A 26,636-nucleotide genomic window follows, 5' to 3' on the forward strand; every position below is an offset into this window, starting at 1 on the left:
ATCTGACGATCTTCATTGCCGCTGCTTGGGGAGTCGTAAAGGTGAAGCAGCCAAGCAAGCTTCCAGATAACGGTGGTTCGTTCACACTTGACCGGAAGTGGACCGAGTCTATGATGAAAATAATTAATCTTGTTCGTAGAAAGGCAGTGCGGACAGATAGGAAACTTCCAACCGACTTCTAAGACATAAAGATAGAGTTTCTACCAAATGTCGAAGATATGGTTCAAGTAAACAAAATTCCGGAAGGCATGGTAAATAGCTGGGATCAACCTGGCTCCAGGCTACTGCGGTAAGCAACTATCAAACAAGGAGGGTCTGAGCAGATCTCCCTGGTGAGCCGTGCGGACAAGAGAGTTATTACTGTCTTGTTCGCACTTGCTCTGAGAGGAGCCGTCCTGCCTCCCCAGGTCACGCAGCGATGGAGTTTCCGGACTCAGGGGACATCTAGCACTCCCCAAATCACTGGAGCACGACCGACACAATGCTGCGGTACATCGACACCATCATCGCACCTCAGTTGGACTAACAACGAGCTAATCTTCAATTACTCCCTGACGCCAAGGCATTGTGTATGTTCGACGCGTTCGCGGCACATCAAACGGAGAGTGTTCTACAAGAACTTGAAGAAAATTTGAATCATCAACGTGTTCATACCTGCCGGATGCGAAAGCCACCTTCACACCGTCGATGTGCACTTCAATAGCACATATATGTCGAAGATGAAGACGTTCACGTTTTGGTAAATACCATCGCTGGTCAGCTGACAAACCAGGAAGATACCCTAGTAATATGACGTCTTCATCGATGAATCCACTGCATGCCGTGTGGTTGACTGAGGTGTGGCGCTTGCTTTGTGATAGGCCTTTATTGACCGTCGCACATTTGGAAAAAGCGGTATTGCACAGGTTTGTGCTGGAGTGTAGTTCCAATGCACCCCTCTTGAACATGTTCATCAAACTGAAAATAAGGTTCGCGATAGGAGACTGGTTTTCTAAGTGTTCATTCTCGTCCAAAACTTTGGAGTGCCTTGTAAATTCGCGGCTTTTTCATTAAGTTAGAAGCTTACCAATATTAAGGTTTTACTGCATCTGCTTGTTTGATGGTGCCTTTACTGAAAGTTTACACCTAAAAGGACTGATAAAAACAGTGATGACTGTGCTTATTTCGAGCCTTCGTGAACATATCTCCTCACCTTGCGTCAATGAAGCGCGTTCTTCTGCTGAACCAAAACCAAAAACTCTTAAGCGCATTCAGGCTTGACAGGGCATGAGTGAGTGTCCTCCCCTTAAGGCGGAAGGAAATCGTTCGGAACGCGTGCAGCGCCCCTGCCCGCCACCGTCTCGGACTCCCGCTCCCAGTGGGTCTTTCATATTGCAGGACACTGTACGTATTGGGCGCGTTCCGAACACATTCGGAAGTTTTAGAATAACGTCCACAATTCTAGCGAGAGGGAGCGCTAAATTTACCGTTTGCGTCAGCGCACGCTGCGCGAAAGAGTTTTAGAATAGCGTTTCTCTGTCACCACGCAAGTAGGGTTGAGGGGTTTGATGGGCTGAAGGGGTTTGAAGCACTGAGAGGGTCCCATAACACATCAGGGATGATATGCTATTTTCAATTGAGGGTGCTCAGAATTTCTCAACGGCAGCGGACGTTGGTTTCGCGTTCGTTGGTGCCAAACAACGCGTTTAATCAATTCCATTGAATATTCTAATTATATTTGTTATTGACGTATTCCTAGTAGCCTTACACGACTAGATTTTAGAAAGGACGTGGTTTACAATATTGCTGGAGGTGGCATCTCATCCATGCTAGATTGGAACCCAGATATGGTAAACAAACGCAAATATAAATACAAACAGGCACTTATCTAACTTGAGCCATGTGCTTCAAGGTGTAAATATCACTGTGTTAATATCAGGTAGTGGGTTCACGTTGCAGGAGACCATTGGATAGAAAAGAATCTTGCATGCTGTACAACAGTTTGTGTTATTGAGATTTTTAGAGAACAACGAACATTGCTGTTACAATAATGGAACACGCCAGCACAGTGTGTCACGCTAATGCCTGTAAATAGTATTTTTTTATTCTTCAGGAAGAATTTGACTTTCGTACACACGTGCTATAATTGTCTCACTCTGCGGCTGTTATAAAAATATAGTGAAACATTATATTTGAAGATGACCACATGGCCAAATCAATACATATAATTCGAAAGGTTGTGAGTAAAGGAAAATGCGCATGCAAAAATATAATGAAACTGTGGTGGAATATATTTTATTTTTACGCTTTTGGAGGTGGGGAATCTGCATCATGACCTTCGATCAACCACCATGGAGCTTTCTCTGGAAGCTGGATGGTAAATTCTGCGTAATCTCCAACAAACTGGTGATCCCAAAGGCCTAAATTGAACCCCTTGACTGTAAATCTGCAACTTGTTCCTTTATTTGGCAAATCTGAAAATAAATAGACAGCGCCAGTTGAATAATTTAATGCGACATTTCCTTAGAAGCGCACATTTTTAGCTCAAACGGCAAAAAATCGTTCTTCAACAGTGGTGTGCAGATTTGTAAACCGCGATTCAACTTATTTTTAAACGATTCGCAGTGGGGCTTTACTGTTGTATGTAATCCAATGAACGTTGGTTTACACAGTTCTATACTGACAACTAGAATCATTTCCTGCAATGCGGTACTTAATATAAAAATAAATATATGATACAATTGTTACAATTTTGACCAAAAAACTTATCTCGTATAACAAAATATTATATTCTATTACACTGAACACGTTTGACATGTTTTCGCTTTTAGGAAAACCATAAATCTATGGCTAACCACCTAATTAGCGTCATCAACCGGCTCATTATATTTACATTATTATTCCTTTGTTCTAGTGGGTGCGTATGATCACCATGAATCCTTATGTGTGTATTATAATTATACGATTGAAATTTATTTCTTAAGCAACATTACCCAGCGCTTGCAAGCTATTTACATGTAAGTTGGTTATTGTAAACTGTTCTAATAATAACGTTCATAAGTAAGGACCGCCCATCACCTTATATCTATGAGTAATGTATAATAAATAATTGCAACTCGCACACCTAGATACAAAATGACATAACCCAGCGCCCGTGGTTTATTTGTTTCTCATTATATCACCAGAAAGCAGGCCGAAAGAATGGGTATTTAGGTACCAGGAACCAGAGCGCAACACATGTAATATAATTTACGCAAATATATTTGCAATTACTTAAAATTATAAAATTTAAAAACCCAAGTTTTCGGACTATGCTGAATTTTAGCTTCATGTGAACTACTGTGTGATTCTTGCAAACCTTGAGGCGGGTCGGCAAAAGACAAATAGAGTAGCTAACAAAACAAAGACCAAGGGCATGTTGTCTCGAGTGTTCACTTTTCACTTTCACTCTCAAGAGAATTATCCGTATCTCAGGGCGCTTTCGTGCTTTGCAGTGTGGGATTTTTGAGTTCACCAGCCGCCGGTTTAACGGGATAATATCAAAGTATTGGCAATTGCGTAGTTGGTTTTTAGTATCATGAGAATTTTTGTATTCATGTTCATTTTGCAACAGAGTTTAGGATTGACAATTTAAACAAATAGAATTTCTGAACGGTTGAGAATTTAAGACATGTAAAAGGAATTAAGGTAACCAGTCACTGAACACGGTGTTTAGAGGCTACTGGTAGGTTAGTTCCTTAATTCCTCCTTCCTTGAGTACATTTTATACCTACTACTCTTAATGTATATTTTCCATAACTTCTTCAACCCTGCTTTATGCGACGTTATCGGTGCGGCATATAACAAGAGATGCTTTTTTAATACATCATGAGCTCCTAATAGTACCTGTATTATAGTGGAATTAGACTAGTGCAAAGTGACCTGTACGTCTACATTTAAGGCAAGTGGTATTTGTGTAATTCGTTCCTCGGAGTTCTACCGGAGTCATCGTAGGTCTGAGAGTATGCGAACCTTGAATTAGGTTGTAGATCGAGTCGCTTATCAGTAATATTTTTATTTCTCTCATATCGAGTCATTCCATTAGGTACATCTCTCCTTAGGTACATGGGTGAAATATAGCTCATATGCCGTTTCTAACAAGGTTCAGGAATGCCTGTAAGATATTGAATAATATACCGCAGGACGTTGGTACATTACGGAAAAAGTATGTGTGCAACATTTCTTAAACAGGGTAAACGTATACTAAAATATCTAGTAGTTTTACGTGCTTTGTGAACTGAAGGTCAGAAACAAGCTTTCTGAAGTGAAGGTGAGAAACAAGGTGAATATCCGTGTAGAGACCTATGAGGCTTAAATATATCATAATATTTGCAGGAGATGGTTCTTATATTACAAATTTCTTGCCTTTAAGAACAAGCTCGTGTTCTGTGGTAATTGCGCTCATCTCCTCAGCTCCAGGACACTTCCACGAAACCATGTATCCACCCAGGGGTCCAGCCGGCCTGCCAGGCCTCGTCCAGCTAACCAAGAAGTCGTCATTGTCTAGAATTTCTACATTTAAATCAGTAGGAGTGGATGGTCCTGCAAGCAAAACGTAACAGGCTATAAAGTCACCACACACTCGTGTTATGCAAAGCAAGTCACGACATCTAATAGATACGATATTTTTATTAGTAGTTATGTAGGGAACATTCGGTCTCCCGTTTTTACGTTTTTCCCCGCCAGTCGTCCTGAGTGGTGACATAGCCTATTAGCACGCACACCTTCGCCACCGGCGTCTACCTTGGCTAGATCACCGGACCGCAGCACCGGCGCAATCGTGGGAAATGACGAGGGGGCCCAACGGCCGCGAAACCAGTCCCGAGAGTCGTCGAGATGAGCGGGAACAAAGCGGCGGGGGGGGGGGGGGGGGGGCGGGGGCAATGGCAAAAGGGGGAAAGAGAGGGGACGAGGCTCTGGTCTCCGACGTCAACGAAACGAGTAAAAAGACCGGCTCCGAACGTGTGGGAGGGAGTGACCCGTTTTTCGGGAATACCTTGCGATCTGTAACTTGCAGTGGAGCGAACGGTGTTGTGGCATGATCAGACGTCCATTGACATCGCCTGTGCCCACAACTCGGTTATAACTAATTGCTAACAAGAGTAAATAGAAAATGCAAAGCTAAAACACCCCGACCAAAAAGGCACTCTGAAATATTTTATGGTACATCAAATTTTCTTCATGGCCTACAAGACTTTCTTGATGGCCCATCGCGCATTCTTAATCAAAAATCACACCCTCTTGATGGTCTAACAAATATCCTTGATGGCCGAACAGACCATGTTGATGGCCCATCAGACTTCTTCGGTGGTCCGATGTCTACTTGATGGCGTCTGACGAACCATGGAACATTTCTGAGGGTGTCTGATTGACCATTACAGGCTTCTGTTTGTAGCTCACAGACCCTCAAAACGTTTCTGGTGGTAGCTCACGGACCATCGAAACATTTTGATGTTGCCCGGGTGAAACCATCAGGATATCTCGAGAGACCAACAGAACGTCAAAAGGGCTGATAATGCTTCTAGTGACACCTTTTGGTGGTGGAAAGAACCTGACTATCTCCGGGAGCTTCCAGCAGTGGCCGAGAGGAGGCGCCAGGGATCTCACGTCGTTGAGCATGAGTGAATTATATTCGGTATAGAAAGCTGACGGCGGCGTGGCTCAGTAATGGAGTGCTCAATCCGTACCCTAGTGAAAAAGTCATTTGTATGAGAAATTGTTTGTGTCTAATAAACATATATGAATTATAAAATACATCTGGGAACATATAAGAACCATATAAGAACTACATAAGACACATAAGAACACATTAGAAGCATATAAGATACTTATAAGAAACTTCTTACAAGTTTATTATATGGTTCTTATGTTCTTATATGTCTTGTATGATTCATATATGTTTATTGGACACGGAAATTTCCCACACAAATGAGATTTTTCAGTAGGGTAAAAATCCGCCTCAACAATTGTTTTGTATACTCAAAAATCAACGAAGACATTTTCCTACAGACTGAGGTTTGTTTTTACAACCATATATCTGTTTTAAATTGTTGTATGGTCCTTTGATGAAAACAATTTTTGAATCTGCTTTGTATGACAAGTAAGTTATGTTTACAACCCAAGTGGCACAAACTAGGCTCAGAAACTCTCATTGATTCATCTAAAATCCATTTACTGGGCGGACGTTTACTGTGAAGAAAATTTGAGCCCGAAAAAAACGTTTGGAAAGCTGCGAATGCGGTAACACGAGGCTTAGCGCATTTCCGGCCCGACGAGGTTTAGAGTATTGCACGCTGCCGCACGACACCCTCATGCCCAGCATGGAGGATGTGTACAGAGCGTATATAGCCACGCAACAGGCACCGCTAATGTTGCACTTTGCTCCGTGTGTCGTACATCTTTCTGCATCTGTCCCGTACTTTGAGAAGTTAATTTCCCTACGGCTGAACGTTGTGGAGTTCCGAAAGCAGCAAGTGGATTAAAGACATTTTCTCTGTTTTTTTTTGTTTTTTTTTTGCGGTTTAATAATTTAACGTTTATAAATTTAGGAAAGGAAATATTAGCATGCCATAACCACAATACAAATTTGGCCTTCACGATCTCTTGGGGATTTTATAAGGTATTCTGAAGCTTCGGATCTTCCTTTTTGAAATATTGAGGAGCGTAAAATAAAGTTCAGATTTGTCTGTAATGCGATCTACGTCTTCTGCCGGGATAGATATGTGATCTGAAATTCATGCCGACCATTAGGCCAACAGTCCATCAAAGCATTAGACAGTCACATGCCCCGAAATACGACATAACATCAATCCATTGGTTTTCTAGAAACTAGTTGCTGAAAAGAGAGGAAAGAAAAATTCTGTTTCAATTTTTACATTTGTGTTTTATTTTGTTGTATCTTCTTTTTTTCCGTTCCTAAGTTAAGTTTGTACTCTTTACCCTCACAATCGTTATTCTCTTTGATCATATTGGTAGGCAAATCTTAATTCCCGGCCAGAGCACCTATTGGGCATTTCACTAGCAGCATTCATTTATGAGTACGTAGCCAAATCTATGAGTTCCTTGGGAAACTTCTATTTTGGCGCGCACACGTGCTTATTAGGAAGTTAAGTGAGAAATTGTATGCCCATAAGAAACTTATTAGCAAACAAAGCTAATTCGTAGTCGTCGATAGGTACTCCAGGCCCTGAAAAAATCTATAACTAAATATATTTAACCCTTGTTCTTATAAAATGTATTCTACGGGTACGTTATAATTACGTTAACGGACAAAACAACGAAGAACAATATGCATTTGAGCTTTTTATGGAGTTTTTGCAAATTATATAATTCCCTCGACCCGATGGAAGTGGTGAAGGAACCATTTCCATCGGGAGTGATGAAGTCGGTGTGTCGGATAATTGAGGCGTTTCACGGCTTTCAGGCTTTTTTGCTAATAAATATTCAGTTATTAGATAGCGCCTGCTAAGCATGCGTCTTCCTCTAGTCAGTCTTCATTTTGCGCTGTTTTTTTTTTATTCAATGCATTACCAACACGTGTAGACGTATACGCTTCCTAGGTAACCGTTTTATTTTACCAAACACGGTTAAACTACTTATATATCAAACCTTATTTATATCCCACTTAAGCAACAGCCGACTGGTATGGGGCACAGCCACTAGTTCAAATCTACAAAAATGCATAAATTACAAACGAAATTTGTCCGCCTCATTGCGAATGATCCTTATATTTCAAGTACCCATGGTTTGTTTAAAATATATAATTTATTGCGTGTTTTCTATATGTACAAGTATAAATGTATGGTCCACTTTAAGGTGGAAAAAAAAAGAGAGGACAATATTCTGGCCAAACTTCCTAAACTAAGGGAGCATGTTACCTCTTATCCAACTCGTTCGGCGGCACGTTGGGCTGTGCCTCTTTGCCATAACAACCCCAGGTAGCACGCCAGAGGAATGCCCAACTTGGGCAAAGGTCTGGCAAACATAAGGGCCCAACTTTGGCGCAGTTCGGTTTTTGCACCATGGCATTCATCAGTGCCAAAGTACGGTGCCTAACTATAGCCTAAGTTGGGCGATCCTATGGCATGCCAAAGTTTGGCTCTTCTCCGGTACGCCAGAGGAGTGCCAAATTTGGTGCCATACTTGAGCCATAACTGCCATAGTAAATCCTAATCTGGGAATTCGGGGCATGCCAAGGTTTGGCATTTTTCTGGTCTGCCAGAGGAGCGCCAAAGTTGGTGCCATACTTCAGCCATAACTGCCAGAGCAACGCCTAATTTCGGTATTTGGGACGTGCCAAGGTTTGGCGTTTCTCTGGTCCGCCAGAGGAGCGCCAAAGTTGGTGCCATACTTCAGCCATAGCTGCCAGAGCAACGCCTAATTTCGGTATTTGGGACGTGCCAAAGTTTGGCTTTTCTCGGGTCCGCCACAGGATTGCCGAAGTAGTGCAATACTAGAGCTATAACTGCCACAGCAATGCCCAATTTGGGTATTTTGGACATGCCAAAGTTTGGCGTTGCTCTGGTCCGTGAGAGGAGCGCTAAAGTTGGTGCCAGATTTGAGCCATAACTGCCATAATAAAATCTAAACTGGGAATTCGGGGCATGCCAAGGTTTGGCGCTTCTCTGGTCCGCCAGAGGAGCGCCAAAGTTGGTGCCATACTTCAGCCATAACTGCCAGAGCAACGCCTAATTTCTTTATTTGGGACGTGCCAAGGTTTGGCGTTTCTCTGGTCCGCCAGAGGAGCGCCAAAGTTGGTGCCATACTTCAGCCATAGCTGCCAGAGCAACGCCTCATTTCGGTATTTGGGACGTGCTAAGGTTTGGCGTTTCTCTGGTCCGCCAGAGGAGCGCCAAAGTTGATGCAATAATTCAGCCATAACTGCCAGAGCAACGCCTAATTTGGGTATTTCGGACACGCCAAAATTTGGCGTTTCTCTGATACGCCACAGGAGTGCCGAAGTGTGCCATACTTGAGCCATAACTACCAAAGCAACGCCTAATTTCGGTATTTCAGCCTCGCCGAGTTTGGCTCTTCTCTGGTCCGCCACAGTTCTGCCAAAGTAAGTGCCAGACTTGAGCCATAACTGCCGCAGTAAATGTTAATTTGTCGATTCGGGGCATGTTGAAGTTTGGCTCTTTTCTGGCTACCCACTGAAGTGCCAAATAAGTGCCAAAAGTGGCAAAGAAAGCCGAGAGGCCAGCCCAAGTTTCGAATATCTCTGGTGTGTCACAGAAGTGCTCTTTTACGCGTCCCAGGAGAGAAATAAAATAAATAAGCGTTGGAAGCACGATAGTAAGATGTCATCACCTCCGTTCCCAAGCAGCACGGCAATACTTTGCAGTATCGTGCCAGTGCCGGCCGAAAGTCGGTTACAATATCGCTCAACTGTCCAGTTTTGCACCACCGTTTGATACCCCGCAGGTATTGCCGTACAGCTGTTTCGCCCCGGCCTAGCGTTCGCGTAATATTGTGCGAAAACTCTACGATGCGTCTGCTTCGTATTGGCCGAACGTCGTGCAAGTATGTGTACGTTACATGTCATTTGTTGCATATCCAATTACTTATACGGACAAACAAATTTTTTCGATCGCTCCCAGAAGTTTGTTAAACAACTATCATTACACACAGTGTATTCTCAACATATTTACAAAGGTCACACTTCTCTGTAAAACGAAAAGCAAATTATAAAATACAATTAACACTGTCCTCATGCCAAACAAAACTCATCACACGAAAAACCGCGGAGAATGAAAGGAAAGCAGGGCGACTATCAGAATCATGCTTGCAGTGCACTTACTAATAAAAGAGCGATATCATGTAATCCTTGATAGATGCATAATCCAACTCAGGCACCCCACAAACACATTCGAGGAAGAAGGTTGCGCACATTCAACTGACGTCTCGTCGTCGGCGAAGAGCAGTTTTTGTCGAAGCGTGTCCAACAAACACATCACAAGTATTCCACGAACTCCGGTGCAAAAAATGACTGTTACCGAAAAATTGGCATGGACGTATTCCGACCGTTTACGACGAAAAAACACGGCCGCGTCTGCAACGCACGAAAGCAACAGAACACTGAAGAGCCCAGTTCGAAAACCGGACCTACGTGGCCTGCTTATTTCTATAACTAGGCAAACGGCGAAAACCACAGCCCCAGAGATCCCATCAGCGTGACAGAAAAAGTCACGTGACAAATTTTCGTCCAAACTTTTTTGTCCTACGCGTCCTATGTAGGGAGGTCACGCTGAGTAACGCGTTTCGCTTCATCCTTTTGATTTGCTTAAAGCGGCTGTCGCGCTCGCTGACAGCCACACGAAGACGCAAAAGCAGGTGGGGAGGATTTGCAAAAGGCGAGGTCGAAGGGGCATCAACAACGCATAAAAGGAAAGGCCGCTTCTGCCGGTAACCTTGTCGCCTTGCCTAGTCTGTCAGCGTGCGGCTTCCATTAAAGGGGTCATGAAACGCTTTTCCAACTTTTTCCCGTTTCGCTTTCCTCCTGAACTCATAAATCGCGCATTCCACCAAACAGTTGAAGAAGACGAAAAGGTGAAGTCCCCTCTTGCTCGCACTCCCGTTTGTGTAATCCCGGACACATCCATTCTCCCCCTAGAAGATTAGCCCGTCGCTCAAAATTCAGACAAAAGTCGCTTTCCCCACCCCGTTCATTCCGAAGCTGACAGCGCTGTTGAAGCTACGTGCTCGTTGGGCCAGCCACACTTGCCACGTGAGCGTGGCAAACGTGGCTGCAGAGAATGAAGTCAGGTGATGAAAGGGAGGCGGCTGATTGGTCCGGCAAGCGTGTAGCTTCCACCACAATGTCAGCTTAGGGGTGAAGGGAATAAGTGAGGTCCGGTTGCGTGTGACGTCAGTTTGGACCCGATAACGCGCTTTTGGGACCGCGGTTGTATCACAGTGAAAAGGCAGAGAGGTGGCGAAGGGGAGGAGGTACGAAATAGTCCGCTCTGTTTTCAAATTTTCGCACTGAAAGTCAGGCTTTTGACTTTCTACCTTTTTCTTTTGGTCCACTGAACGATGTGCTATTAGTAAAATCCCAATCTAAAATGATTTATCCCAACCCAAAAATCGTTTCATGGGCCCTTTAAGGGCCTAAGAAAGATAATCTCCTTTCTTGAGAGCGAAATGGACGGGGTGGTTATGTTTTCCGGGCTTGTCGCCATCCGATAGGCCTCAATTATTTCTCTCCCCATTTGCTCGCAGTGGCCTCCCATGGCTGTCGTGCCGGTGAAATTAGGAGCGCAAAAATACTCCACAAGCCGGGCGAAGACGTGATAAATGTAATAACAAAAACGGCTTGACATCACAAAAATAACAATTTAATTAAACGTTTCGCCTCCCATGCGGGAGGCATCTTCAGTAGAGCGCAGAGCGAGTGAGAGTCGCACAAAAAAGTTCGGTTATTTAGGCATAAAGTTTGTGTACACGTCCGGCAGGGGGCCACGGTTCTTGTTTACCAGCGATGAATCACTTCCGCGTTTGTCGTTCTGGATGAACCAAGATTCCAGCAGCTTCCTCGGTTCCCACCTTTTATCCCCCTCCAAGGTGGATGCCTTGTCAATGTCAAATTGGTGTTCTGACGTCCATGCGTGGTCGACGAGTTCGGACATGAAGCGGGTGGCGGTCCCGTGCGTGTTCTTTTAGTCTTGTTTTTCTTTTTCGTCTCGTCGCTCCAATGTAGGAAGCGTCACATTCCTTGCACTGTACCTGGTAAATCACGACCCTTTCTGCCTCTGGCAGGGTCGGAGCTTTTGGCTTGGAGATAACATTGGCGATTGTTCTGTAGGGTTTGTATACAGTTCGTACCCCCAACGGCCCAAGGCCGCGTCCCAATGCCTCCGAAACCCTTAACGTAACGTGTTCGTTCGGCTCGATCCAGGCGCCGATGGGACATTTGTTTGTTGGTCAACAAGAACGCATTGGTCTTAATGAGTTGAAGTCAGACAGCTCCATCATGATTTTAAAGGCCGACAAAGGAAAAAGAACCGTTGTGCTTGATAGGGATGACTACATGAAGAAGATGTATGAAGTTATAAACGACAGTCACTATTTCGTGAGGCTATCAAGAGATCCCGCTGCTAAGTCCAAAAGAGAGTTAGTTGACCACCTTCGAGAGCTGAAAAAGAAAGGACGCATCAGTGACGACCTATACCGTCGTCTCTTCTCCTTTGACGCCGCAACACCCAAGATGTATGAACTCCCCAAAATTCACAAACCGGGTTGCCCCCTACGCCCGATTGTACCTTTTATTAGTTCATCCACTTACAGCCTTTCCAAATATCTGGTTATGATTCTGAGCCCTCTTACAAGAAAAAATGAGTTTAGCCTCCGGAATTCCCATGACTTTGTTGAACTTATACGCGCTCAGACCCTGCTACCGCACGAGGCTATGGTATCCTTTGATGTGATTTCATTATTTACGAATGTCCCCAACGCCCTGGCGGTTGATGTCGCCCGTGACCGGCTGTTGGCAGACCAGTCGTTGTCCACTCGCACAACCCTCCTTGTTGAAGACGTTATACTCCTTTTGCGTTTTTGTCTCAACCAGTGTAATCTTAGTTTTAAAGGGGACATATATCATCAGGTCAGCGGATGCCCTATGGGGAGTTCAGTTTCCGTCACCGTCTCGAATCTCGTCATGGAATATGTTGAGGAAAGGTAATGTCTGGCATTGATTTCCCCGTGAAGTTCTACCGTCGTTATGTCGATGACACTTTTGTAATGGTTAACAGAGAGAACGTAACTGATTTTCACCGCAATTTGAATAGTGTCCACCCCTCAATTCAGTTCACCTGCGAACATGAAACCGATAGTACCTTGCCGTGTTTAGATGTACGTGTCCATAGAACTAGTGAACCTTTTTTTAAGATGGAGACATCCGTATATCGTAAACCATGTGACAGACAAAACTTTCTTGACTACCACTCTCATCACCCTACTCAACACAAAAGCTCAGTTGTAAGATCGTTACTTCATCGTTCAGAAACTGTCCCATCTAAGTCAAAACTTAGCATTCAAGAACTTAGCCATGTGCGGGAGGCTTTGAAAAAACGTAACTACCCCGACTGGTTTGTCAATCGCGTTAAGAAACAAATGTCCCATCGGCGCCCGGATCGAGCCGAACGAACACGTGACGTCGTGTGCATCCCGGAGGCATTGGGACGCGCCCTTAGGCCGTTGGGGGTACGAAAGAACAATTGTCAATGTTATCTCCATGCCAAAAGACCCGACCCCGCCAGAGGCAGAAAGGGGCGTGATCTACCAGGTGCACTGCAAGGAATGTGACGCTTCCTACATTGGAGAGACGGGACGAAAAAGAATAACAAGACTAAAAGAACACGCACGGGATGTCGCCAATTCCACGAACGCCACCCGCTTCAAGTCCGAACTCGTCGACCACGCATGGACGTGAGGACACCAATTTGACTTTGTCAAGGCATCGACCTTGGCGAGAGATATAAGGTGGGGACCGAGGAAGCTGCTGGAATCTTGGTTCATCCAGAATGACAAATGCGGAAGTGATTCATCGCTGGTAAACAAGAACCGTGGCCCCCTGCCGGACGTGTACACAAACTTTATGCCAAAATAGCCGAACTTTTTTGTGCGACTCTCACTCGCTCTGTGCTCTACTGAAGATGCCTCCCGCATTGGAGGCGCAACGTTTAATTAAATTGTTATTTTTGTTATGTCAAGCCGTTTTTGTTATTACATAAATTAGGAGCGCAACCCGGACATTTTCTCCCGTGAATGACTATCGGGTGCTTTGACTCCGAAGCAGCTCTTTCGGCGTCCATTTGATGTTCTCGGAGTCGGTCGTTGAGGCATCGCCCCGTTTGCCCGATGTGCCTGGTCCCGCAGGACAGGGGGATCGCGTACACTTCCTTCGGTTCCTCTCCTTCCGCCAAGATTTCTCTTTCCGGTACTCCCACGGAGCGGGCGGGTTTTGAGGTTGAAGCCGAAAATAAAGTTCGCTCTTTCCACTTTTTTTTTGCGTTTCCTCCTCTCCTGCCCTCCTTTCCTCACTTCACCGCCCTCCCCCGAGGGGCCAACACGGAGAATGGACCGGCATAACCCGCCGTAGAACGGGCGTGCTGCTTGACTAAAAATTATCTCGCTGCACAAAAAAAAAAAAAAAAAAAATAAAAAAAAATAAATAAATAAAAAAAAATAAAAAATAAAAAACGTCGCGGGCAGCGATTTAATGCGCTTTGCCGGATGCGTAATGCTTCGTCCGCCTTGAACAAGCTGGTATGCATTGGACTTACATTTTTCGAAGCGCGGCAGGTTTAGTGTAGGTGCTATCATAACGGTCCTGCAAGATTTCCCTGTCCGCCACAAGCTAGCCAATAATTCAAGCACATAACGACGGCAGCGTATTCAAACAGTGTAAAATAAAATGTATATAATATTTATAAGAACACCATCGTCTTCACTGCTTGGCTTTCAAATTTTTAGCGCCGCAAATAATCGTAATCAAAATATTTTTATAATTGAAGACCCCTCGTCGTGCATCGAACCCAAAATTACGCTTACGTGAAACATGATTCGGCGCGGGAGCAACTCGAGTCACCGTAATTTTTTTTTTTTTAACGTGGATTTTGTTTTTTAATTTTACTGAGGTACCACTGGCAGAACACGAATCGCATACTTGGAAGGATCTGAAAACTCATATAGCTGGTTGAGTGAATGCAATACTATCGCATTCGTTGAAGCTCGATTTGTTGATTCGAACTTCAACAAATCACACGCACCTATTCTCCCTATTTCTGTTTACCCAGTCATAGTCGTTCCCTCACGATGCAATACGAGTACAAGCAACGGCAGTTTATGCAATGTTGACGATACACAGCCGTGATCGCACGGTTTTTAGAAGCGCTATAGAACGAGCACAAGCGTCGAATTTCGGTACTCTGATTTCTGTCTTCCCGCCGTGACACCACACGAGAAAAGCGATTTCGTTCTGTCTGTGAAACTAGGAACAAAGAAATCAAGATATAACCCCGTAATAAAACAACGCGAAATGGATCTCTGCAGCCAATACCCAACCGTTCGCGAGGTGACTGGGCAAAAGCATATATTACCTCCGTGCCTTTACCCTCTGCGCACCGCCAGAGAGAGTCATACAAACTCCTTTGTGCTATTATCAACACGATTGCGTTTGCAAGCCGGTAGTTTGACTCGGCTGGGATTCGTCCCTTCTGACTTTCATAGCTCTCTATGAAACCAGAAAGGTAGATGCTTTTCTCCAATGGGTTGGTTTGCCCGGGGCCTCCAGTTATTTACGGCCAAAATCACACTAGAGGCGCTTCAGCAATGCTTACTCTGGTCGACACACGTGCTCCTTAAAGATGCCTGTCGTCAACTCTTTCCCAAAAGATACTTGAAGAGCCAATCTTAGAGGCCGACGGATAACGAGGCCTTAGACCTCAAAGAAATTATAACAGAAATTTGGCGTCGTCATTCCCAAACTGGTTGCCGGACGAAATCCAGGGTTGGTAATAGTAACATAAGATACGTACGGCAGAATTCCCTGCCATAAATAAAATGATTTGGCTAACGCCAATGTAACGCGAAATAGGTGCAAAGAGTTTTGCGATAGGAAGCGTAAACCGAAAAAAAAGGAAAAAAAAAGAAAGAAAGAAAGAAAGAAAGAAAGAAAGAAAGAAAGACTGAAGAAAAGGAGAAATTAGAAAAAAAATCTCTGGTGACTTGGCCAAAAAAAATTCTGTTCATGTGATTTTTCTTGCCACGTGACGAAACAAAAAAAAAAAACAAAAAAAAACGAAAAAAAAAAATAACACGAGAAAAAAACCATCCCCTGCCCGGTTTCAAAGCTAGGCCCTCTTGATCGTGAAACTAGCGCGCTATCCGTTGCGCCAACATAATTTTTTTTTTATTTCTTTATTGCAGCCAACATAACTTTTTTTTTTATTTCTTTATTGCAAGTTGCGCCAACATAACTTTGCCAGTAATGCTCACGCATTCCCACATCATAGGCGAAAGCTTAGGTGCCTTCGCAGTTTTTCATGCATGTGTTATTTTTATTTGTGGCAAGGGTTCACGTCCAGAATGCTTTTAGAGTTTTCGACCAAAACGAGTTTTCTTCATCCGAGTCACCTTCTAGAACCAGTAGACCGCACTGGGTCGTCCGGCTAATCAAGCAGCTATTTTCAAATTCTCTGGCGTGCCCGTCCTCGGATCCGAGGTCGCCGTTTGACAAGCTTAACTTTCTTCCACCTGGTAGCCGGAACCACCACGGCCAGCTTTGTTCCGTCCCCACTCCCTCTGGAGAGGATGGCCTCGCCCCGAGGCTAATCCCATTCTCTAAACCTCCTTCCATCCAACGCTTGACCTTTCCCTCCCCGTCCCCCAGCTTCGGGAGAGAAGGTTCTTCTCTGCAGAACGTCCCGTTTGTACTGCGGCTTTAAAGTTCAGAGATTGTCCTGTCTTTATCGTCCCTTTTGTGTCTCCACTTTTTAATGTTTAAAAAGTATCAACACGCTAAAATAGGACAATTTCCGGGATTTCATTTCATCCCCCAAGTGTGATGCGGGAACCGCGCCATAGAGCCATGGTCGTTTCCGCACTTTGTTATCGCTAGGATTTGACAGTGCTCAATCACGATGCAAGACACGCACAGAGCCACGCTCGCTTTTGCAATGCGCCGCATAAAGGAATGTCCAAACAGGACACGACTCCGACAAATCGTGAAAATTGAAGCTGGCTTGAAGCGGGCGCGTCCGCTTCAATTTTCACGATTTGTAGGAGTCGTGCGTTTTGTAGTGTCCAGTTTGGACACCCCTTAATAATGATATATCTTGTTGAGACGTGCGCACATCCGTCTTGCGCAGTGTTAGCTCAATAGCAGCACTTTCTGTAAAGGCGGATTCACACCGGGGATAGCAGTCGCGCGATCCAGCTAAATCGCATCGCAAAATACAAAAGAAAAAAAAAGTAATTAGTTGGTCAATTTGGCGTGCGCGATGAGCGAGTCCAATGCCTTCGTTGGCGAGTCGCGTCTCAAAAACTCTCGCTCCGAACGCCGTTGGTTGGCTCGGCCTCTCCGCGACTAAAGTGCATCGCAAAACGTCGGGTCAGCAAGCGACTGCTCAAAACCCGTCACTTTTTGCCCGCGATGGTCGCTTTTGCGATGAAAGTTATGGCGCGACTAGATCGCATCGCCGGTGTGAACGCGCCATAATGTCGAACCAGTCTCACGGCGCGTCCCGATATTGGCTTGTGTACCTACACGCGAGTAAAACATCGGGCACAATTTGCGTTTGCAAAGCGTGCTCCAGCCGCGTCAAAACATTCAGCCAACCTTTGGACTGCAGAAATCAAGAGACAACCAAAATAAGATAAAGTTGCCAGCCGAATAAAACTTGATTTCTATTTAATTAAGATGAAAACCACCCGCGTACATCAAATACCTCATCAGCCGAACTCCAAGGCAGCAAGCCTAGTTCTGGCACTTGTTTGGCACCTTTGGCCCGTCGCTGCCTGATCACAGCCAAACTATCGGGAAGCGAAGCCTAACTTGGGCACTCGCTTGGCGACTTGGGCCCAAAGATGCCAGATCTCAACCGAACTACAAGGTAGTAAGCCTAACTCTGGCACATTTGTGGCGATTTTGGCCCGAATGTGCTAGGTGACAGCCGAACTGTGAAAAAGTGAAGCCTAACTTTGGCATTAGTTTGGCGATTTTGGCCCGAAAATGCCAAAGCTCTGCCGAACTACAAGGTAGTAAGCCTAACTCTGGCACATCTGTGGCGATTTTGGCCCGAATGTGCCTGGTGACAGCCGAACTGTCAAAAAGTGAAGCCTAACTTTGGCATTAGTTTGGCGATTTTGGCCCAAAAATGCCAAAGCTCTGCCGAACTACAAGGTAGTAAGCCTAACTCTGGCACATCTGTGGCGATTTTGGCCCGAATGTGCCAGGTGATAGCCGAACTATCAAAAAGTGAAGCCTAACTTTGGCATTAGTTTGGCGATTTTGGCCCAAAAATGCCAAAGATCTGCCGAACTAACGGGCAGTAACCCTAAATTTGGAATTTGTTAGGCGATTTAGGCCCGAAGATGCCAGATAATAACCGAACTACCCGGGAGCGAAGCCTAAGTTTGGCACTTGTTTGGCGAATTAGGGCCAAGATACCCAGACTGTTGCCAAGGGAGGTCAGGTTTGGCACTACTTTGGCTTCTTCGGGCTTTTTAATGCCCTAAACTGCCAGACGCAAGCCAAGTTTTGGCCCAGAACTCGGTGCTGCCTGGGACTATTCCATATAGTCTCTAAAGCATAAGCTAACTATTTTACTAAACTTCCTCTTAAACAGAAACTTTGATATCATGTATGTCGCAATCAAGAATTATTTTCTTATTTGAATTGAATGTATTGGTTTTCTGCGATAGGTTGTAATTAATTTTTTATACAATGTTGATATTTTGCTCTTGCTTTGAATTTTACATTGTCATGTGGAGCTGTAAGAGAGCAAGGGGCTCCGTCCGGCTGTTAAGCAGTTTTGTCCTTGTTTCCGCAAATCCTGTATTAAATCGGAACTAAACTTTATTATTAACATTATCATTATTTCTTTTTTATTCCTAACATTTTGTTAGCTGGCGCATACAATTGAAATTCTGGCAGGAAAGACCAGAACATCATCTCCTATAGCCGTCGGCAGAGAGCCCCGCGCCGGATGCGACACCTGGTATCACGTGGCATGACGTCACGTGGTTATGTGATGCCGTACCACGTGACGCCATATTCCTGCGGGCTGCCACCAGGTGTCGCATCTGGCGCTGGGCGCCCAGAGTCTTTGCCGACGGCAACTCGGTTACCCCGCGTGGCGGCAGCGCCGCGCCCTCCGCCTAGCACCGGATGCCAGGCAGGCTTTACGTCACGATGACGTAATTGGTTACAGCAGCGATCACAGCTGTCAACAAGTGATGAATGACCTGGTAATTAGGTGTGAATCATGTGTTAATGGCTGCGATTTGAGCAAAGCAGCTCAGTGATATCTCAAATGGGAAAACCATCTGCCTTACCTACCACACATTACTTATAAAGATTTCAGCTTGAAACGTTCAGGCACATTAGGTCCTTACTTTTTTGTCAATATTCGCTTGTCAATGGCTCACTAAATATTTACCCTCGTTGCCGCTTGAGTCAATATACTCGCACGATTCCGTAATGTAGTTGCGGCTTCTGAGTTTTTAAACGAATTCCAGCGAAGGGTCGCTGTGCGAGCTATTTCAATTGTGCGCAGTAAATTTCTTCCATTCATCGTCAAATTTAGCGTTGTTCTTCTTTGAGTGCAAAGTTAATCTACCTTATCTTAATGCCTAGGAGTGGTACGCAAATTACGGTGACAAAAACAATAAAACTATAGCTTATGTATAAACTTTTAAAACAGGCCTTTATCAACAGAGTGGCTCCTGCGCTCGTGCCGTCATGTTTTTTAATCTCGACTTCAATGGTCCTTTCTTAGCATCTGTGTCCTCGGACATCGTCCGGATTTCTTGTTTTGATCACTTTATGGCTGCGTTCATGTACATAGTTTGACTGGGGCGTACTGTTATTAAAGATGTGTCTGAAGGACACGGGTTTTCACACGTTTTCATCACCAGAGAAAAGTGATTAGTGGCAGCATTTCTGAACACTTCGAAATCTTTGCGATCACGAAATATATATCTACGTTTCCATATCGCTGCTAAAATCGCAGCGTCTTCTGCAATAGTAAAAAAGCGTGTTGTGAGATTTGTACTTTTGGTAAAGTCGGCATCGTCCAAGATGGCGTAGGTCATATGTTTCTTTTTCTTTTCAACCACTCAGCCCCGTGAGCCGAATGCTGTAAAATGAAAACAAATAGACCTTGAGGCTATTCCAAACAGTCTGTCCATTTTCTGTTACATCAGTCAGTTGCAGTGCGTTTCCTTCTCTGTAAAGGCACCCCGAAAACAGCTGACGGTTGCGGAGAAGCTGCCGCCGGGCTGACGACCGCCCTGTTTGCCCGAGGTGCTGAGCTTGATGCAGTAGTTGCGAGAGTGTGTACGCGCGACCCAGGGCGGTCATTCCCGTCGCTCCGGTCAAAAATACTGTCTACGCGTTCGTGTACTCGCCGATCTTTGTCTCTACGTGATTGAGAAAGCGCAGTCTGATTGGCAAGCTGCGGGTTCACTTTAATCTAGTGTCCAAACAGTGACCCGAAACACAAAGTAAAGTGGAAATTCAAGCGACTTCTCGCAAACATCAGCCGAAGGTGTAGTACAGGTATCTTTGCCTCGTTGAACGTGCTCGCATTGAGCTAATCTAGTAACTGTGACAGAAGGTACACTGTCGAACCAGGAAGTTGCGCGGGATATATGAATGCAGTTTGACAGAATAGAGACGGGAGATTGCCGGCATTTGGAATAGGACGGAATCTAGAAACTCAGCATGTACAACACATTTATAACCTTTGGATGATTCTTAGTGATTTTAGAGCGTTTTATCAAGGTATGCCAAGCTTACCTGAAAACAAACACCTTGTCGTGCTAAAGACATTGTCCAGGAACTAGCAGCTCGTATTTAATAGAGTCATAACTATGTGACTTAATATAAAAACTTTCAACCTTTCCACTCTGGTGAAGAAGGAAGACCAGCGGAGCTGTACAGTGGAAAGTAATGGACGGCTGCAAGTCGGCAAGCCAGAGTGAAAAAACTGCCGCCATCTATGAGCGACAGCGGAAAGCAGATACGTGGCTTACCGCCGTCGCTCATAGATGGCGGTAGGTGTCCAGAGTTTAGTGTCTTCATTTCTTTGCGGGGGACACGATCCTGGGGACACTAGCCCTTAACAGCTCCGCTGTAATATATGAAATATATCAATTGAGATAGTGCTCTTAAAGGCTTTTCTTTTTTCTCAAACATTCCCTTCAAATGTGTGTTTTCTTTTGGGACACTATCAACCTTTTTTAGGTGTTCCACATCGGTCAGCTACGACTCGCAATATAACGTTTTGCTACGCTGCATACCAAAATTACTCAAACAAGGAGCTCAAGCGCCGCAGGAAAGTATAAGGTGTCCGCAATTCGGAGGCTGGATCTTAAATGGGCACTAAAAATCGCCGCCTGAACGTAGCAATCTGAACTTTTCTTCAAAACTGTATATCGCAGGTGGGTTTTCACTTGTAGAAATATAGGGAGTCCCTCCCTTTTTGTAACAAATAGGGCCAAAATATTTGCCAGGTTGAACAGAAAACAGCTAAAAAGATGACCGAATCAAGTGGCGGTGCGCGTCTGGCGCACGTGTTGATAGATGGCTCTACCTTCTTGCTCCCTCTTGCTTTAAAAAAAAAAAATCGAGACTTACCGCAAGAACCGTGGTATATCAAGGCTAACACATTTTTATAAAGTACTTTCCGTTTAAAAATAAATGCAGACAACGATAGCAATACTTGAAGCAACACACATTAAAGAAATCGCGGTGACATAACGACAGCGCTCTTTCTGCCGATTGATTTCGTCTGCGTGTCGTGTGATTTTTTTGGCTGGTCGGCTTAGCCCTCTGATGCTGCTCCCAACACATTTTTGTTACTTTGTTACTTCAAGTTTTGCTATTATTGTCCGCGCTAATTTTCAAACCAAAGGTAAGTTACAACCATATTATTTTCATTTTTATAGACTACGGTCGTCAGGGGAACTCTCGATATTTTTTTTTAATGCAAGCCGCAACAAAGAGGGAGCACCACCTATCAATACGTGCGCCAAACGCGCGCCGCCACTCCACTTGGTCGTCTGCGTCGCTGTCCGCTGTTCATCCTGGCAAGATTTTTGGCCCTGTTTGTCACAGAAAGGAAACTACGCCTTGTATATTTCCAAGGTAAAACCCACCTGTGACACACACCATGAACGAACATTTTAGACTGGTACGTGCAAGCACCAATTTTTGCGGCTCATTTTAGATCGAGTATCGGCATTTCGAACACCCTTTATAACTGAACAGTATTTAGAACCATATCGTAAATTGTTTTAGCCATTAGGCATAACTAGGTCAATTCGATATAATTATCTCAAAAAGTTTTTGAAAAACTAAGCACCTTGCTATCTGGCGCAGTATGTCCCTAACATAGTCGAATACTACAGAAATATTTTTGTTTAAAAATCTTGAATCATGGAACAATTTATGAGCAATTTTTACACTCAAACTCAATTCAATCCGCTCGTGTCTTACAAAATGAGTAAAGGAACTCCTTTGATTTGACAGGGTCCGCCGTGCAATTACCAAGACTGAAGCATAGTATGTAATTTAAAAAAAAGTAGATATCGCACACTATGTGGGCATGCACAAACGCATGTAAAAATACGCAATAAGGCAGGAGATAGATCGTTTTCCTGTAAGTACTCTATCGCTAATTTTTGTTACTATGAGGCACCTTTTATATCGCTAGGTTTGAAAGTACCAGAGATAAATATATTTGCAAAGTTCGGGTTGCGAATTTGGGGTTTTGCCTTAAATATAATAAAGTGTTTATTTATTTATTTATTTATTTCCTTACGCTCAGTGTCAAAATACATTAAAGACGGGAGTGGTAAACACATAAACACGCAAAGTGGCAAAAATAAACACTTATGGTACATACGAAATAAGAAGACAGGGCATTTTTGAATGCAAATGGGTCAGGAAAGGTGGCGATTTTGCGAGAAAGCTCCATTCCACTTCCATCCCACAGAAGTACGAGGGTTGAACGAATAGAAGAATATATTCATGTTGCAAGGCAGGACATCAACCTTATGTTGATGATCTAATTGACGGAAAATTATATGAGAAGGTTGTTAGTTGTCTGCGTAAAGCAAGATTAGGAAAAGATAATTAAAGATTCATAGAGGTTAGACTAGAAGTGCGATGATATTTAGCAAGAATAAAGCTTGCAGATTTGTTTTGATTCGATTGTAATGACTGTATGAGGTAATACATGTCAACGTCCCAGACGGAGGATGCGTACTCAAGCTGCGATCAAACCAGCGATTTATAGGAAAGATTAAGGGATGAGGAAACAAAATAAAAATATCTCCTTAGAAAGCGGAGCATCCGGTTAGCATTGTTAATTACGCGCACAGTATGAATGTTTCATGAAAGGTGAGGCTTTATATGACCAAGGTATTTATACATCTGCGCGGATTCCAATTGCATGGTTTTAAGGTAGTCAATAGGCAAAACTAGGTAGCGACAAGATAAGCGCATTGATTTGCACTTGGTGGTGTTTAGTTTCATTAGCCATGTATGCAGTGACAATGTCGTCTGAGAGTTTTCTTCGTAACATCACAACAAAGTGTTATCAAACGACTGCGGCTTAATATAAAGATATAAAAACAAATATATGCATTTACCTCCCATGCTTGTCCAGGCTGTCACGGCTGTACCATTCCCGCACCCGTCAATGTTGCAAGCTAGAAGAGAGATGGCGTATTCAGAGCATATCAAAAGGTTGGAGATTTTAATAAATCCCTCTACAAGATAGGGCGTCCTTCCATGGATGATAGACATCGAACAGGAGGGACCATCCGTGCAGTTCTTCCATTCTGATCCGTCAAGAGATATCTGCGAGCCAAACGCTGTGTCAGATGATAAACAATCGGCCAAGTATCAACACGTAATATCTAATTCCATATTTTCCTTCGTGTCACAAATGTAGGCGTCTTTTAAAATTGTCATTCTCACGAGGCCTATTGATATGTAATATTCTTAATATCAGTAATACAATTTGTGTAAGTGTTGGCTGCTTGGCAACGGGAAGTACTGACAAAATATTACGTCACATGTTACTTCGCGAAGGTTTGGACACAACTCACCATATGTATTGATACCCTCGAAAATAGATTAGAAAACAGTACGGTTCACTTTTCCTAGCTTATCTAAGGCAGTTAAACGCTGGAAAAATTTAACACAAATGCTGTGTGCGTTGTGCCGGGGCTCGTGTCATTACTGATTCAAGAGGAGTATCGGAGGAACGCTGAGTCAGCACTCGTGTCCAGTCTACGCTTCACGCTGGCTTCCAGCAAGGGGGCGCAGATCATCGATCACTACGGTCTTGTTACCTATAGTCGGTTACAGGTCTCGAATTCAGGGGAAGCTCCTCCTATATCTTCCCACTTTAGCAGAGTGGACGCTGAAGAGGAAGCGACTTCCTGGCCAGCGGTCACTCTGCTAAAGGGGAAATTGGTGGTAGGAATTTATCCTGAGCTTAACCTGTCACGGACTATAGGATGTTGTGCATCTCCTCTTATAGTTTCAAAATGGCGAAATTTTGACGGCGTAAAATCACCAATATTCGGTGCAAAACGTATATTAGCCTTTTTTTAACGAACAATCGATACGGTCAATAATATTTAAGTTTTTTTTTTGTTTTTTTAAGTCCGGCCAGAGAGTTTTAGATGAAATTAAGCGCGCATCTTGCGTGCGCCACCACGCATTGCACGTTGCGCGGTCTTCACACTGGTGCTGACGTCAAAAAGGCGAACCTTATTTAGGAGTCCGGAGGCTTTCTTATCTACCATCTCCTACGTGCTATGCGTTGCGGCGCAGGCTTGTTGCGCGTTTTGACCACGGGGAGTGGGAATGCTGTTCGCTCCTATAAGAAACCAAAACCAGAAAAGCGTCTAAATTGTGGTTTTATTTCAGAACACCGTACAATGCTACACGTGCATTACATCAATGCAAAAAGGGCGGATTTCGAATTTTTTGATTATTCACGCCAAGTCTCTAAAGAAATTCATACTTTTAAAATCAATATAATACTGTAATTACTGAACAGTAATTAATACATAAATATACTCAACGTTAATATTTTTCTCTTAATGGGCCTTTGGCAGAGACAATTACGGAATCAACTTTTTTTCCCTGCATTTGGTATTTTTCGCAGGAACAATTTGGCTTACGTTTCCAGAAACCATAAATATGCATTTTTTTATAACTGAACTGATATTTGTGTTTTTCTTTTAGCTGGCATGTGTAAGCAAGAGCTGTATGTCTTGGACGTTTTGTATTTCTTTCGTCAAGCGCGCTCCCAAACGTACACAAGAGTTCGCTGAGTACAAAGTACGTGGTTCTCGAAGCTGGTGTTTATACAGCCCCAGCGCCGAGAGAATTCAGCAACCGACTCCCTATCTCTCATGGCCCAGTCGAGGCACGGTGTCCGGCACCTTGCCGTCTACGGCATCGGATGGCAGCCGAGCAGCGCGGAAGACAAGAGCCGAGCCAAGCACCCGTCAGTCATATTGCGCCAGACTCGAATGTGGACGCGTCACACTACCCCCCGATATGTTTTTTATCTATATACTTTAGTAGAACTGCAAATGTGATCATTCGTGTGTATCACCAGAAAACAAAGGGTTTTGCTCCATCAATGTGAACTTATTTCTCGCCTTTGAGAAACAAAATCTCTAACAGATGGTGCGTATATCTTTTATAGAAGACTGTCTACACCACATCTGCTCACGGCATGACCCTAGCGCATAATTGATCTCGCTCGCCAAATGCATACCCATTGAAAGACGAGTTTGACATGTAAAATCTATCGTGGAGCATCAATGTTCGAGTCTTCGTTGGGCTTGTCCATTTGCCAACCATTTTAGCCTAGCGCAGACTAAAATAGTTAACCAGCTTAGGCAAGACAGATTTGCTTGGATACTTTTTATGTTTCTTTAGAAAACCGTTCGTAATTGCCTATATTCACTTGATATATTGCTTGATATGTAAATATTTTATATATTTATTCAATAAAGCTTGTAACCGACACTCGTTTTTATGAAGAACAATTAAGATTTTTTTTCCTGGAGTTTCACTTAAGCAGATTGAAAATGATATAGATATACTAGGGAGAACAATGAAAGTGAAAAAAATATAGAAAAGGCGTAATACATTAGCAGAATAAAACATGTTTTTGAAACAAACCTGGAGATAGTCAACTGTACTATTGAAAATTGTCCACGACAAAACCAAAGTATCTCCTACAGCATTGGGAACTGTAACTTTCACCACAGGAGATAATGGCACTGTAAAGAAATAAAATGGTATTGAGGGTAACATAAGGTATTAGATACAGGTTATTACATAAATGAAGTAATTATTTTCGAATGCATGCGCGGTGATATTTAATTTTTTTATATATTCTCCCAAAACATATGTTCGGTCCAAACGTATTCTCCTAAAAAAAGTAATAACCTGTAATGCATACGTATAAAAAAGGCTTAAACAAATATTGTATCTACATCAACTACAATGAACATACACGCAATAAAAAAGAAATATTTTCCAAGCCGGGTCCAATTCAGTGTTTTATGAATCGACTACCGCTCCTGGATCTGAAGTCATCGACCCATGCCAACATTAATATTAATAATTTTGAGTATATGTAACGCAAACACCTTTTTACAGCAGCAAACTGGATTATTGGTTACGGCTTAAGTTTTTGAAATCATAAAATCACCGGTCGTCTCCGCCTGGCAGCAGTTAATTCACCAGATTATACAAAACGAATATTTGATAATGACTTGTGCCTTGTGCTCAGTATGTTCGCAAAAAGTAAAGTTAGACGCCCTCATTATTCAGAAGAAAAACAACTCTCAAG

General features: G+C 43.7%; 1 pseudogene; it reads right to left on the minus strand.

Annotated features, from left to right (window-relative positions):
* Positions 1-2,280: 2,280 nt before the first annotated feature.
* LOC120840574 overlaps positions 2,281-26,636 on the minus strand; it is a 71,049-nt pseudogene continuing 46,693 nt past the window's right edge.

This window comes from Ixodes scapularis, unplaced genomic scaffold, assembly GCF_016920785.2.
Source record: "Ixodes scapularis isolate PalLabHiFi unplaced genomic scaffold, ASM1692078v2 PGA_scaffold3__209_contigs__length_174095766, whole genome shotgun sequence".
In the NCBI taxonomy this organism is placed as follows: domain Eukaryota; kingdom Metazoa; phylum Arthropoda; class Arachnida; order Ixodida; family Ixodidae; genus Ixodes; species Ixodes scapularis.